Raw genomic sequence first — 15,512 nt, 5'->3', positions numbered from 1 at the left:
TAGAGATTTATTTTGTTTTTTATTCCAACATATATTTTAATTTTGTAGTTTATCTACAATTTTTGGAAAATTTTATTTTATTGCATCTGCTTCTTACCATCCAACTCACTCCCAACCCACGCCATGGCCACCCACATCCAAAAGTCTTCTTCACGCCTGTCTTTTTTGATGTACTATTCTATTGCTTTCTATTTCCATCATGTGAAATTTATTCCACTGTCTCACCAATGGGCTCTCCACCTTCTTTAATTCCAACTTTATTTTTGGACTTCTCAACCAACAACATAGACAACTGGGTAGAGTTATTGCATATTGTTTTTGTAGATAAATGAATAGAAATTTTAGCTACTAACACAGTGCCTGTGAATTGAGCACCAGAGCTGGTAAAAGTTATTTTAAAAAATAAATAGTGAAACTTCAAGAGAAGTAGATTTTGGTTTAATTTAAGGCAACTCTGTTAACAGAACTTTCTGACATAGAACCAAGCTATTTTTTCCAAGTATTAAATGTTTTTAATTTTGGACAACTAACCCACAAGTTTATTATAGTAGGATTTCTTCATTAGATAGACAGTTGGTCTGAAAATCCTTTTCAAATCTTAACAGTTTATGGCCATGGATTCATTTCCTACATATCACTGAAGTTAAATTTTAAATCTATTGCTCGTAAAGTGGACTTGCTTAGACATGTAATAAATTGATTTGCTTTTTATGTAAGATATTGGTTCTATATAAAAATGATCTTAATTTTAAAAATTAAAGTTAAGCTGCTTAGGTATTCAACCAGTTTTTGCAGGAGAGGGTTTACTGAAATGAGCTGAAACAGACAGATGTGACTGCACAGGCCCCCAGCACAGCAAGGGCAACCGAGTTGAGAGATGACTTGCTCAGCTGTTCAAAAGAAGTACTGGTTCCAGACCTGTTCCAGAGAGAAGCTCAGGGACACGGCACTGGCAGAACAAAGAACCCCAGGAGGGAGGCTTTGCTCCAAAAGAGGGGTTTTTGCTTCAGGAGAAGACTGTTCCAGGAAAAGGAGAGTGGCTGTTTCAAACTCAAAAAAGGAAACTACTCTCATGGCTCTTAGCAAAATAGTGAGTAAAAAAGAAATTATTAACTTGAATCCAGCTGAGAGCAGTGGATCAAAGTAAACCTACTGCATAGCTAGGGAAAGAAATGACTGCAGCTTGCACTTAGCTTTCACCTGCTTTTCCTTTGTATTATATTTGGGATTTTTTTCTATTATTTATGGTTTACAATTGTGCTTTGAAACTATAAGCTCTTTTTATTTGTTTTCTCTGTATTATTCATATTTAATTCTGGGGAAATTTGTGGGATGTCTATATGAAGCAGACACTATGTAAGGTGTATAGTATAAAAGTGAGTAGGATATGGCCCCTTCCCATATGGGAGTCTAGTGGATAGCCGCACAACTCTTGGTAATAACAGGAAGTGGTTAAAAAGCATACATTTTAGAATAAGACAGACTGAACTTTACATTCTGAATTTATTTATAGGAACTAAAATTTATAAAATAAATTATAATCTTCAGTTCAATTATCTGTAAAATGTTGATATATCTTATAGGTTGTTGTGAAAATTAAATTAGGCTATGTATATTAGGAACTGAAATGGGTTCCTCCCCAAATTTATATGTTGACTTTATCTCCTAATGTGACTGCATTTGAAGATTTTATATATATATATAAAATTATATATATATATAATATATATATAAAATTATATATATATATATAATTTCTCTTGAGAAATCCCAAGAAAATGCTAGAGGGGTTGGAGATAGAGATCAGGCTATTTATTCTTCTGGTTCCCTTTCTGGAAGCTAGTCTCAGATGAGTTGTGTCCACTAACTAATGATCACATAAACTGACCTGTTCTACCTCTGAGTTTCTTTCTTTCCAGGTTCTAGTAACCTCTCTCTTACCTTGTTGCTTTGGACCTAAGGAGGAGGACCCAAATCTCCCTTGAGATTTCCAGGTTTCTGCATTGTTGCTTTGTAGTTTCCCATGTCCCGTTCATACCATTGTGATTCATTTTTTGTAAATAAACTCTCCTAAAGTTTTCCTGATTTGCATAGACTCTCTATTTTCTATTAGAACTTTACTGATGAATAGTGATTGCTGTATTAAGACTGTAGTTATTAATTCACTTTTTTTCATAAATAAATATCTGTTGAATGCTCCTAAGGGTGCTGCTAAACACTGTCTTTGGTCTTATGGAGTTTAAAGTCTGGTGTGAGATGTATACAAGTAAGTAGCAATAACAACATAGTAAAAATAGGTGTTAAAATAAGGAAAATATAAGGTGCTTAGGACTACATAACAAGGACACCTGGCCTGGACAAGATTGGGTAACAGGTATACAATGTGAAGGTTGGCATGGTGTGAGGAGAAAGCACTGAGTGCAATGCAGATGAAAATACAGTTTAGTACATAAGTTGGCACTACACTTCGTGTATGACAACGGATGCACATGACAGAGAATGAAACATGGTGGATCCAATTGAGCACATTTTGTCTCAAGAATTAGTCACAAAAACCCTATGGTGAAATTGGTTCATTAGGCCTTGGCTTAGACTGCTCTGGATGTGGTTCTTGTCTTAAGTGGATTGGAGGATATCCTGACTTTATTGGATGAAGTCAGCTTTGATCTTTCATTGTTAGATGGGGTTTAGGGAAAATATGTAGTTGCAAAGCTCAACTGGAAGTCATCTTGCTTTCAAACTTATCTTCTGTACATCAGAAATAACATTTTATTTCCTATTCCTGTGGCATTGTTCCTCTCTTTTTTACCTTAAAAGTACTTCAATGAATGATTAACGTCTGTATTATTTAAGGTTCTCCAGAGAAATAGAACCAATAGGATGTAGATATAGGTTCTGGTTTTAAGAAATTGGTTGATGTGATGGGGGTGGCGGAAAATGACAGCATGTGAACCATGCCTGGGAAATCCAGATTCTCACATGACCTGTGTTGGTGCAGTGGATAAAAGTGTCAACCTGGAGTGCTGAGGTGACTGGCTCTAAACTCTGGGCTTGTCTGCTTGGCGCACACAAAAAGCAAGTAGGCTGCTTCCCACTCCCCCTACATTTCTCTCTTTCTCTCTCCTCTCTCTAAAATGAATAAATAAATTTAAAAAGAAAAGAAAAGAAAATCAGATTCTATAAAGCAGGCTAGCAGACTGGCGACCCAGGCACGGACTGATATTGCAGTCTTGGTTGTGGAGGCTTACTAAGTGACAGAATCCCTTCTTCCTCAGGGGACCTCAGTCTTTTTTTTTTTATGGCCTTTGACTGACTAGCTGAAGCTCACCCACATTAAGGAGGATTATCTGCTTTAATAGAAGTTTACTGATTTAAATGTTAATTACATTTAAAATCTACCTTCATAGCCACACCTAGACTTGTGTTTAATTAAGTAACTGGGTACTGTAGCCTAGCTAAGTTGACACAAAAGATTAACCACCATGATGAATGTACATGACCTCTGTATCTTTTCCACCTGCTCCCCATCTCACTCAACCTTTCACAAAGCTACATTCTAGTCCCATTACTAACCTGAAACACAGCTTTCTCAAGAAGCATGAAGGATTTCTTTATTAAAAAATCCAGTAGCTTTTTAACTACCTTTGACCTTTTACTAACACTTGGTATACTTGGCTATCTTCTCCTTCAGGGAAGTGCTCCTTTCCTTTTGATTTCTACACAATGTTAGATGTTCTTTCTTCCTGACTAACCAGCTGCGAGCACTCCCCAAGGCTCAGTTCTTAGCTTTGTGTTCTCCCCTTCAAAGTTTTATTCTTAGACAACACATTTATTATACTGATTTCAACCGTCAGGTTTATGTCACAACCTCTCATCTAGGAGGTTTCTTTACACTATCCCACTTCTTCATCCAATTACTAATAATAGTATCTGTTTTCCCTCTGGGCTTCTGGTGGTTTCCTCTATCTTGTAATCCGCTATTAAATTATTCTACATTTAAAAAAAATTGATTATATTGTTTTTCTGATCTGAACTCACAATCACTGTTATTTCAAGTGTAAGCTACTCTACCTAGTTCCCAAGGCCTTTCATAATTTATCAATTATCCAACCTTTTATCCTTCTATTTTACAACATGCTCAAATCAGGCAAATCCATTCACCATCATCAAATTCATCTTATCCAACCTCAGTAATAATTTTGTACCAGGTACTGGAAATACAAAAATGAGAAATATAAGACCTGGTCCCTGACCTTCATATACTGGCATTAAGTAATCAGTACTAGATGCACAGGAAGTATGTGGAAACTTACCTGCATGCAACTCATACTAAGTATTTTAGTGGTTGTATAAACCAGTTTTAGTGGCCAAGAGACTTATTTGATGGGGGAGTAAGGTATTTATATTAAGATCAATAGAAGTCAAGAAATAATGTATGACCATAGAAATAAACTTGGCCTCTCTCTTTCTCACACAAAATCTCAGTTTCAGTAGCCCAATGTTGTTTAACAGGTTAAAAAGAGTCAGCTTTGCAACAGCTCTAGAAGGATTAGATTGAACTGCAGGGGTGACAGTTTATGAATGGCTGCTTAAAATTGTGTAGCTCCATAAACACAATGACACTTAAGTCAGAGAAAACCCTATTCATTCTCCTCTGTCTTCAGTAAGGATTCCCTCACTTAGAATCCTTTCCTTCTGCCAAGCATTTAAATTTAACTTGTCCTTTAAGGTCCAGCTCAAGAATTACTTCTTCCAGGAACACTTTTATTTGTTGTTTGTTGTCTAGGTAATCTGGCTGTCATTTACCTTCTCCTATAACCATACATTTAATTGAATATTCAATGATTTATTTTCAATTATGATTAATTATGAATAATTATGGTTATTTGCAATTATTTTATATGTATTACCTTTCTTTATTCTAACTAGGTGTTAAGTAATCTTTAGGGCAGGGACGATATCTTGCCTTTATCCTTATCCTCTGATATTACTAGCATAGTGGCTGGAGGATAGTTGACTAATATTTCTTTTGTTTGGAAGGAGTGTGGAGAAGCATAGAGCAAACACTTATTGCACATCTAATCTGTGGCAGGCACAGTGCTAGCTCATTATATAAATTATATAGTTTAGTTATAAAATCAGAGTGTGCGGGACCTAGTCTTATTTCCTAATTTTCAGATGAAGAAGCAGAGAGTTGTAGAAGTTATATCATTTGGCTAGGATTGCAATAATTTGTCACTGTCTGATACAATCTTTGAAACTAGATCTGTCTGAATTCAGGCCCATGAGTTCCTGAATTCACCATACTATCTCCTTATTACACACACTTCCTGGAGTGGATGTAGTGAGGCACCACCCAGATTCCTCCTCCAGGACAGAGGTTCTCATTCTCCCAGGAGCTGGGAGTGTTGACAGTTGAGAGTATTAGCTATCTCTCTCCCTCTGGTACTTGCCTTCAGCTAAACAAGTAGTCTTACCTAAGAGGATGACCTCTTCCCAGGGACAGTCCACATTTAGTAATTAGTCTATGTTGAGACTACTCAACTACAGAATTCGACAGGATTGGCTAAAGTTGAAACTACATTCCAGTTCAATTTTTCCCTCTATCCATTCCTACTTTCTTTACAATACGTTGCTTATATTTATCTTACGAGCTCCCCGCAATAGACTTCTTTCATGTAAATCTCTGCTTCCCAAAGAACTAACCTGCAACTTGTATCATGACTCCAGAAAAGCGTGACATGTTCTGGTCTGTTACTCATGAAACAAACTAAAAATTCTTTCAGAAAGACTTACAATACATACCATGAGTGCTAATGCTTGTTGTAAGTTGTTACTATTACTGTATTTCCTTCTCTTCTTGCTTCCTACTGTAATAAAAAAGTTCTTACTATAAAAAAGTTCTTACTATAAACAGGGTAGCATAAACTGAGTTTTCCTTCTCTCATAAAGTATCTCCACTAAACTCATGCACATTGTATAGAAATTACGGTTGTCAATATTTGTGAACTTTATTTTTTTAAGAAAATGAAGATATGATTCTAGTTCAAATTCTTTGAGACTATACAGAACACATAAGGGGAATTATTTTGACTTGTTGCAGTTACAAAATATACATACATCTTTCCTCTTCTAATGCTGATAATATTTGATTAAAACCAAAATCCATAGTTTTTGTTTTCACTTTACTACATGACTAAACTTTAACTTTTTCTTTTCTCATATATATTATAAAAACAACCTCTAAGTCTTTGTTAGTAAATCTAACAACTCTTTGATTTCAGTTCTTTCCTGCGTTTGTTATACCAGAGCAATAGGACACATTCATTGCACCTGAGTCTTGCCATGCCTATGTAGCTTTTATTTACACTATGGTTGAAATATTACTAAAAACAGAAAAGTCATGTTTTAGTTTTAGTCACTGTGTAGTATACAAACCTGCTGATAGAATTTAGCTGGTGACTATTAAGTTACCAGAATGTAAACATGAAGGCAAAGCAGAAATGTGTACTGAGATATCACTTCTGAATCCCTTAGGGAGAAGTGTACTCTGCCCAGATGTAAGCTATATCTTAGGAGAATGTGGGACAAGAAAAAAGTTTGATTTAACCGGGAAGTCAAAAACCACCTTTCACCTGTGGGAATTCAACTCCTGGACAAATAACTAGAATGTAGTGATGATGGATAGAGAAGAACTTGATAAATATATGTATTTTTATAGATCTTGATTATACTTACTGAATTCTCCATGTTTTTAAATGAAGCTGAAAAAAATAAAAATGAAGAAAAATTGACTTCCAGTTGCCCATTTCTGTTTAATCTGGAAGCTTCTGATATTTCTTAGCTGGTAATTTAATAACCCTGGGGTTTTAGAATTCATCTTGCTGAGTCTTGGGGTCTATATTATGCCTTTTCTGTACATTTGTTCCCTTCTTCTAACTATCCTACAGTAAGATCTCACTGCTACGCTGCTATCCCTTGACACTTTATCACCAGTCCATCACAGCCAAGCTGTAATATATAGCAATCTCATTTTATGTAGCATAATAGGTAATCAGATTCAGTATCAGTGAAGGGAAAATAATAGAGGGGCTCATTGTGCATGATTATATGCCAGACAGCACAGAACAAAGGGTACCTATCTGTGTTCATTGTTGCTAGTAGAGCTCAGAGCTCTAAAACTTTCAGCACCTTGTTCAGAAGCCAGAAGAGAGTCAACACAAGCCTTGTGAAGCAGACGGGTGACAAGCATTAATAGTGCTATTATCTCAAGATAGTGCTAAGTTGATAAAATATTTGGCTATGGCCTAGGCTTTTATTTCCCATGGAAATATGGGTTTCAAATACCACAATCTATCATAGACTCTCAAGGGGACTGCATATTTTGTAATGTATTAAATTCATGTAAACTGCCACTATGAAGACAAAAAATCTAATTTAGAGAAAAATATTCTAGCATTATAAGGAAGCTAAACTGGGGTGGCCACATTGGGGACACACTGGCTGACTATTTTCTTAATCAAAGAACATGTCAGTGGGAAGGCCACCAAAAATGATATGGGATTCAGAGCTGTCAGTTATTAGATGCACACAACTGGTAAATTAATATTTGGTGATAGGCTTCTGGTGCTTGGGGCTTGACAGCTTATGCAGTGCTGCTTCGGCATTGCAAATTAGGTAAGATCCAACTCTTTGTCATAGTCAACCAAATATCACTGTTTTCAGGCTGTCACTGAGTTGTTTAGGAATCTAACTCTTTCATGTCATCCTTTCAGAGCCTCTTTAGGAAATAATATTTTCTAGAAATTTATTGATTACTGGAAGAATTAGTTGAAATAGCTACTGGCCTATAGTTTCTACTATGTAATTAGGGCTCTGAGCAGGAAGAGCCACAGAGGCTCTTGTCTGGCACCTCCTCTCCTCTCCACCTGCCTAGAGAAGTGAGAAATTGCCTTGGATACTCACTACTTCTCAACAGTGGCAGAGTAGGAAAGAGAACTCATTTCTGTTTCATCAAATACAATGAACTAAGAAAAGATTAATTTGTGAATATGTGGATTACACTTGCCACTTTGCACATAATCAAACCATAAGAAAAATCCTGGCCGTTTGGCTCAGTGGTAGAACATTGGCCCAGCATGTGGAAGTCCCAAGTTCGATTCCTGGTCAGGGCACACAGGAGAGGTGCCCATCTGCTTCTTCCCCCTTCCCCCTCTCCTTCTTCTCTATCTCTCTCTTCCCCTCCAGCAGCTAAGTCTCCACTGGAGCAAAGTTGGCCAGGGTGCTGAGGATGTCTCCATGGCCTCCGCCTCAGGCGCTGAAATGGCTCCAGGCCGCAATGGAGCAACGCCCCAGATGGGCAAAGCATCATCCCCTGGTGGGCATGCCAAGTGGATATCAGTCAGGCACATGCGGGAGTTTGACTACATCCCTGCTTCTAACTTTGGAAAAATACAAACAAAACAAAACAAAACAACAACAACAAAAAGAAACTGAGAAAAAATGGTGGTATCTTTTGCAAGTGAGAAAACAAAGACCTAGCAGCAAAGCAATTCGATTAATGTCAGGCAAAGTGAGAACTGTTATCCAGTTCCACTGATTCCAAGCTCTGTGCTCCTCACTACTTTGTATATTGCTTGTATTAAAATGACAATTATTTGCTGATAAAAGCTTCTCTGCATTTTCTTTATTTTCTTTTTTCCAAATTTAAAAAAGTATATCTACATTATTTTTACAACAATCTTAGTGCAATTTAACTAAAGTGTTAACACAGGTTTAATCCAGTTCATCTCTTCTTCCTCTTTTATTCTGTTTTCTTTCTTTTACCCTCTTTCACCTCCACAATCCACATTTATTCTCCTCCTTACCCTTACCCTTTTCCTCTTCCTTTTTCTTTTTATACTAGGGGAATAATGATTCTTTATGATTAACTTGTCTATTTTTACTTCCTGCACCATTCCTTCTAGAATGTATATGCAAGTCTTCATTTTTTATTTACACATCATTTAATGCCTATAAGCTTCTAAAGGTTATTTGAGACAGACTGTTAGAAGTCAAATGCAAATGTGGTTGTTACTTTGGAAATCACTCAGAAAAAGTAAAAATGAAAAGTTCACATTTTTATTTTTTAATATACATAAGTGGAATCTCTTACCACAACTGTCAGAAGCTTGGCAGTGCACACTATCTGATTACACCAAAAAGAGGCGAGAAAGCTCATATTAAGCTCTAGTTCACTGAATTCTATCAGTCATCAGTTATGAAGGGACAATTTCCCCACAAGGGCCTGTTTAGAAAATGAACTCTTTCCTATTTAGAAGCTCTAGCTTAGACTATATTACCATCAAGGCCACTAATGATAAGATTTAATGGACACTTTAAAAATTTTGCTTAGATAAAAGCTCCTTAATTGTTTTTAGACAATTCAAGTGGAGTCAAGCCTGGAGGCATTTTTTTTAAAAGTGAGAACATCTGAAACAGTGAGAAAGTATTCTATGAAGATAGTGCTATGATCTTATTTTGAAAAAGAGTGGGGATGTTTGAAAGGGTGCAGCAAGCTGGGAGCTTTACTGGTAAGGCAGAGAAAGAATGTTCTGATCTCTTCCATCTGAAACTTTTAGATGGGTTACCACCCACTTCCTCTACCTCAGCTCCAGGTTCTAGAAGATTAACCAAAGCTTAGGCAGGTAGCTATAATGTTGATAGAGTCTCCTGGTTGTTGCTATTCCTAGAGTCTCTGAGGAAGCATCTAACTATAGCAGTAACAAAAAATGTTTCTAAGACACCCTGCTGTTTGTTCGAGTCTCAGCAGGTAGAACAGTGAGGCTACCATAAGAAGAAGGTTAAAGAATATTCTTAGTCTTGATAAGTTTGAATAAACATTCTGAAAGGTTCAGAAACAAATAATGGATTAAAAAGCAATTTATACAAAAGTCTGACTATTGAAGGAACCAAACTGAATCCATTATGTCAGGTTGCATTCACAGTGTAGTTATCCTACATGCTTAGCCAAAGACAGCACACACACACACACACACACTATTTATAATTACCCATGCTTTACCTGGCGTTCTACTTGAAGGAATGACCTCATATGAGTGTGTCATGAGAACAAAGTCCCCATAGCCCTCTCCTAATGCAAGCATCTTACTATAATGAATGTGCATTTTTGTTTGTTTGTTTGTGATTTGTTCTTTGGAGGTCTTTATTTTAATTATATTCTTTTGCAATTGGAGGGTGACAAAGTTTAGGTTTGTTGGAATTATTTTTCAGCAGCCTGCTAATCAAATACAAGGATCTACTGGTTTTTGCTTACAAAGTTCTGTGAGTCTTTTAAGCAGAGTTCGTATTACATATAAATTTAAATAGTCCTTAGCAGCTTGTCCAATTGGAATGGGCTCAAAAATCACTTCAGAAAACATGAATCAAATTTTTCTTTCTGCTGCAGCAAAATCATAAGTCCCATGAAGTGCATTCCTTAGGTCATCTGTGCCATAAATTGCCCTTAGAGTGTCTGCGTGTGTCTCCTTAGCTATTAAGCTATTACTTGCTCCCAAAAATTCCTTCCAGTAAGAGATGGCTTGATGTCTACCTAATATCATGGCAACAAGTGGTGCTGAACTCATGTAAGCTATTAAATTGGTGAAAAACATTTTCCCATACTGTTCCACATAAAAGTTGCTACATCGCTCAGGGCTGAGATGTAGTTGTCTTCTCTGAATGATGGTGAATCTAGATCTGAGAATAATATTTTGTATCTCCTTTCCTTTGCCAACAATATCTGGTTTGATAATGGCCAGAGTTTTTCTACATATATCTGAGGTGGAGGCATTGATATTTCCATTCTGGCTTTTCGAGGTACAATTTAAGAGATTCTTGACATGTATCAACTGCAGTGTAGTTGCGTGTAGTCCTCCCATGATGAGTGTGCTTTTTTGTGATTAAAAATGCACATTCTTATTCAAGATGGCTCTTAAAAATGTATGTAACTTGTTTTATCTGATGCCTAGTCAAGAAAATAGCTATTTGCTGCTATAGCGAAAGACAAATTGGTTGTTTGGGACTGATGGAGAGAAGGTATAATACTCACACTTTGTGGGCTATTGAAGAGCTTTTCAAAGGTCATTTTAATTTTGAAACCCAAATTCAATCTAAGCTATTATTTCACTCTGATAATACCCTACTCCAAATACCTAACTATAATGTTAAGAAATTGGTTATTAAAGCAGGCACAAGCCAATGCCATTGGAAAATACCTAATGCACAGGTAACATAAGTCATAGCCAATCTTGTTTTTTTAATGTACTGCCAAAGCAAAATAGTAAAATAGCAGCAACAACAAACTGTGGGTGCTATCTTCTTATTTCAACTCCTCCTGGTCTGCTTTGTACAGAGCTCATTTGTTTGATATACTACTACTCACAAAAATTAGGAGATATTTCAAAACACAAATACACTGGCACACATAAAACACATACATTTTAGTTTAACTGAATAGTTCTGTCCCAAATGACTTAAAAATTCATTGAAAATTAGTTAGAAAATTCAAAAGATAAGCATGTAGTCAAAAAAATTACTGCTGAAAAAAAATCATGACTCTTGTAAGGAAAGTTATGAGCCAAAGAGTCAGTCTCTCTGGCTGGTTTCATAAAGTAAGAAGAAACATGCAGTAGGGCCTGCTAGAAGGTGAACCGTTTCATGTCTATGTTACTCTAGTATCAGGACCTTCACTGCAATCATCAAGAGTCCCTGCCAGTAAAGACAGACAAAGGATTTCATGTAAATAAAGAAATGATTCATTGGCATGGTTTAATCCATACTATATAATGGATTATAGAAACCATACATATTTCCGTGTTGACTCAAGCGTAATCATATTCAACAGATTAGGAAAAATATATTTATTTTTATATTATTTTTCACTAAAGAATTGAAAAAAACCCTTGGGTAGTTTTGTCTAAGATAATGAGCTCAGTGTGAGTTCAGTCTCAATATCTCCTGTTTTTGCAACATCTAAGCTCTCCACATCTTTTGTCTATTGCCACATTGTTCCTTATCCCACTCAAGTCTGTGAGTGGGGATCACTTAAGACCATTATTTTTATTTGCACTTTTAAAACATCCATTTGCAATGACTGAATGTTCACTTTATATATCAAACACTTAATAACTGTTTTGCTAAAGAGAAGTTTTGTTTCTTCTAAATAAACTCTAAAATCTAGTCAATTCCCCAAGAATGGCTCTAAGTCTTTCTCTGACAAGTTGTATGTTCTTCACTTCATGTCACTATGTTTTTGGTCCCAATGCACTATTGAGAAGAGATTATATTCCATCCTATCAATCAGATGAAAAATTCTTGATAGAATCTGAGCAATATAACTGCATAAATATCTATCTATCTTTAGCATCTTGTGAAAATATAGCTTACTATCTCGTATCTAGTATTCTGCGAGCTGTTGTTACATTTACAACAGAAGAATGCATCAGAGGGAAACAGAAAAAGAAAGCCATTATAAAAGTTAAGAATATTTATAAGGAGAAGTTGAATATATTCTTTGCCTGAGTTAAATTCTCTTTGGGCTTTCTACTTATATTATTTATAAGTAAAATTTTGACCCCCAAATCACTATTATTTATAATAAAGAAAATAGTCATTAAGAAAAGGAACTCAGAAAGTATAAAAAAATTTCATTGCCATCTGCTACAATCAAGAAATCTTTGGCATTTTAGAATCTTTATTAATAATCTTAAGTCAGATGCAAAATATATTTCCAAAACTTGGTTGCATATTTATACACTAGTAATGAACAGGAAACTACAAAAATAATCCCATTCACAGGTGCATCAACAATAATAAAATACATAGGAGTAAATTTAACCAAGGATGTAAAAAAACCTGTATTTAGAAATTTATAAGACACTGAAGAAAATGAAGAAGATACAAACAAGTGGAAGCACTTACCCTGTTCATGGTTATGAAGAATTAACATCATTAAATGTCCATACTACCCTGAACAATCTATAGAGTCAATGCAATTCTAATTAAGACACCAATGGTATATTTCACAGAACTATATAGAAAATATATTCCAAAAACTTACATGGAACCACAAAAGACATTGAATAGCCACAATCTTGAGAAAGAATGACAAAGTTGGAGGAATACCTGATATCAAACTATACTACAAGGCCATAGTAATCAAAACAGTATGGTACTGGCATAAAAACATGTATATAGATCAATGGAACATAACAGAGAGCCAGAAATAAATCCACACCTTTATGATCAATTAATATTTGATAAAGGAAGCAAAAATATACAGCAGGGTAGAGATAGTGTATTCCATAAATGATGTTGGAAAATTTAGACAGATTCTAGCAAAACAAAGAAAACCCCAAAAACCAAAAAACAAACAAACAAAAAACTATACCACCTTCTTACATTATACACAGAAAAAACCTCCAAATAGTTTAAACACTTAAATGTTAGACTCAAAACTATAAAAATCCTAGAAGAAAATATAGGCAGTATAATGTCAGTTATTTCTTGTAGCAATTTTTTGTTGATATATCTCCTTGGGCAAGAAAGCAATGAAAAAAATAAACAAACAGAAATACATCAATCTAAAAAGTTTTTGCACAGCAAAGAAACCATCAACAAAAATGAAAAACAATCCACCAAATGGAAGAATGATATATCTAATAAGGTTTAATATACAAAATTTATAAAGAACTTTTAAAACTCAACACCAGAAAAAAACAAACAACCCAATTAAAAGATAGGCAAAGGACCTGAATAGACACTTCTCCAAAGAAGACATACAGGTGGTCAATAGACATGAAAAGATACTTGACCCTGGTGGGTTTGCTCATTGGATAGAGTATTGGAGCGGACATTCCAAGTTTGATCCCTGATTAGTGCACACATGAGTAGCAATTAATTGCTTTCTCTTCTCCTCCCTCTCCCCCTTCTTGCTCTTTTCTCTTCTTGCAGCCAGTGGCTCAATTGGTTCGAATGTCAGTCCCAGGCACTGTGGATAGATCAGTTGAAGATTGGCCTTAGACGGGGGTTGTTGGGTGGATTCTTGTCAGGCTGCATATGAGAGTCTGTCTTTCTATCTCTCCTCCTCTCGCTTAAAAAAAGATGTTCAACCCTGGCTGGTTGGCTCAGCGGTAGAGCATTGGCCCAGCCTATGGAAGTCCTGGGTTTGATTCCTGCCCAGGGCACACAGGAAAAGCACCCAACTGCTTCTCCACCCTTCCCCTCTCCTTTCTCTCTATATCTTTCTTCCCCTCCTGCAACCAAGGCTTTATTGGAGCAAAGTTGGCCCAGGCATGGAGGATGGTTCCATGGCCTCCATCTCAGGTGCTAGAATGGCTCCCGTTGCAGTGTCCCAGATGGGCAGAGCATCACCCCCTAGTCGACTTGCAGGGTGGATCCCAGTTGGATGCATGCAAGAGTCTGTCTCTGTCTCCCTGCTTCTCACTTCAGAAAAATATAAAACAAAACAAAACAAAAAAACATGCTCAATGTCACTAATTATAAGAGAAAAAAGTTAAAACTACAATGAGATATTACCTCACAACTGTCAGGATGGCTATCATCAATAAATCAACAAGCAATAAATGTTGGAGAGGATGTTAGAAAAGGGAACCCTTATGCACCATTAGTAGGAATGCAGATTGGTATAAGCCCTGTGGAAAGCAGTATAAAGTTACCTCAAAAAATTAAAAATGTAACTGTCTTATGAACCAGTGATTTCACTTCTGGGAATGTACCTGAAGAAACCTGAAACACTAAATCAAAAGAATATATGCACCCCTATGGTTACTGCAGTGTTATTTACAATAGCCAAGGTTTGGAAGCCGCCCAAGAGCCCATCAGTAGATGAACGAATAAAAAAGCTGTGGTACACAAAACTGACACAGTTTGACCTTGCTATAGTAACAAAGTCTAACCTATCTGGGTGCTCTCTCCTGGATGAGACAAGCCCTTATATAGATTTAGACAATGACAAAAAAAAAAAAAAAGCAGTGGTACTAATGCAATGTAATACTATTCGGCTATAAAAAGGAAGGAACTCTTACCTTTTGCAACAGTGTGAATGGATCTGGAGAGCATTATGCTAAGTGAAAGCAGTCAGTCAGAGAAAGACATGTACTATATGATTTCTCTTATATTTGAAATCTAATGAAAAATATAAACTAACAAAATAGAAACAGAGTCATAGATACAGAAAACAGATTGACAGCTGTCAGAGGGGAGGAAGTTTGGGGAAGTTGAGTGAAAAAGGTAAAGGAATTAAGGAAAATACCCCTCATATGCACAGACAATAGTATGGTAATTACCACAGAGAAAGAGGGAGGTAAAAGAGGGTAGAGGGGGATAAATGGTGATAGAAAGAGACTTGACTTGGGATGGTGATCATACAATACAGTATATAGAGGATGTGTTATAGAATTGTACACCTAAAACTAATGTCACCCCAATAAATTCAATACAAAATTTTAAAA

The 15,512-nt window shown here is 36.0% G+C and overlaps 1 non-coding gene and 1 pseudogene across 1 annotated transcript; one reads left to right on the top strand and one right to left on the bottom strand.

Annotated features, from left to right (window-relative positions):
* Window positions 1-10,209: 10,209 nt before the first annotated feature.
* Window positions 10,210-10,843, bottom strand: LOC136336029 (nucleoside diphosphate kinase homolog 5 pseudogene; annotated as a pseudogene).
* Window positions 10,844-14,893: 4,050 nt separating this feature from the next.
* On the top strand, window positions 14,894-15,011 carry LOC136337129 (small nucleolar RNA SNORA28). Its single transcript, XR_010731829.1, has one exon. It is a non-coding gene; the product is annotated as a small nucleolar RNA SNORA28 (small nucleolar RNA).
* The last annotated feature ends 501 nt before the right edge of the window (window positions 15,012-15,512 follow it).

Source organism: Saccopteryx bilineata, chromosome 4 (genome assembly GCF_036850765.1).
Source record: "Saccopteryx bilineata isolate mSacBil1 chromosome 4, mSacBil1_pri_phased_curated, whole genome shotgun sequence".
In the NCBI taxonomy this organism is placed as follows: domain Eukaryota; kingdom Metazoa; phylum Chordata; class Mammalia; order Chiroptera; family Emballonuridae; genus Saccopteryx; species Saccopteryx bilineata.
Note: the sequence above shows the minus strand (reverse complement) of the source record. Positions and strands in the feature narration are given on the sequence as shown.